Here is a 1504-nt window from a genome sequence, read left to right as displayed (position 1 = left end):
GAATGAATTTATGAAATTCCTAGGCAAATGGATGGATCGGGAGGGCATCATCCTGAGTGAGGTAACCCAATCACCAAAGAACTCACATGATGTGTACTCACTGATAAGTGGATATTAGCCCAGAAACTTAGAATAACCAAGATATAAGATAGAATTTGCAAAACACATGAAACTCAAGAATAACAAAGACCAAAATATGGACACTTTGCCCCTTCTTAGAATTGGGAACACCCATGAAAGGGGTTGCAGAAACTAATTTTGAACCTGAGACGAAAGGATGGACCATCTAGTGACTGCCATACTGAGGAATCCATCCCATAATCAGCCTCCGAATGCTGACACCATTGCATACCTGATATAGCTGTCTCTTATGAGGCTAACCTGGGGCCTAGGAAACACAGAAGTGGATTCTCACAGTCAGCTATTGGATGGATCACAGGGCCTCCAATGGAGGAGCTAGAGAAAGTACCCAAAGAGATAAAGGGGCCTGCAAACCTATAGGTGGAACTACAATATAAACTAACTAATCCCCCTAGAGCTCATTGTGAGGAGCCGCCCTTGCAATCGCCATTACAAGATGGCACTGATATCCGGTGTTCTGACCTATAAACAAGTAGTCTGAGCATGTGCTGGGGTATTTTTCCATTCCTTGTGCCCTGCCTGTCCCGTGGTGTCATCTGGGCTGATAGTGAGCAACCAGTCAGGGTGAAATATGTCTCCAACTGCTCTTATGGTCTATAAAAGGGACGGGTTTCCTGTGTTGTGGGCCTCCACCCCAGAAGCTGATCATCTTTCCTCGAGATGCATTAAAGCTTTGCTGCAGAAGGATCCGAGTGTGTCCTGTGTGTGTGTCCTCGCCGGTGAGACTCCTTATCACACAGGGACAGCTCATGTCTCTAGCTGCATATGTATCAGAAGATGGCCTAGTTGGCCATTAGTGGAAAGAGAGGCCCATTGGTCTTTCAAACTTTATATGCCTTAGTACAGGGGAACGACAGTGCCAAGAAGTGGGAGTGGGTGGGTAGGGGAGGGGGGTATGGGGGACTTCTGGGATAGCATTGGAAATGCAAATGAAGAAAATACCTAATAAATTAAAAAATGAATAGTTAAAAAATAATTTGTTTATTTTGGCTCACCAAAATGTTCAAGAACTTTCTGTGCAAAATCACTTGCTGCATCTCTTTGAGCCTGTAATGAGGCACCATACAACAGAAACATGCTACAGAGCAAATCCACATCTCAAGAGCAAGAAAGCAGAGCAGGAGGGTAGAACTTAGTCCCACAGTTTCAACTGATCTGTGTCCCCAGTTATTTAAGTACTTTTTTTTAATTTTTAATATTTTTATTACATATTTTCCTCAATTACATTTCCAATGCTATCCCAAAAGTCCCCCATAGCGCCCCCAACTTCCCTACCCACCCATTCCCATTCTTTTGGCCCTGGCATTCCCCTGTATTGGGGCATATAAAGTTTGCAAGTCCAATGGGCCTCTCTTTCCATTGA

This window comes from Mus caroli, chromosome 10, assembly GCF_900094665.2.
Source record: "Mus caroli chromosome 10, CAROLI_EIJ_v1.1, whole genome shotgun sequence".
Taxonomy (NCBI): domain Eukaryota; kingdom Metazoa; phylum Chordata; class Mammalia; order Rodentia; family Muridae; genus Mus; species Mus caroli.
Note: the sequence above shows the minus strand (reverse complement) of the source record.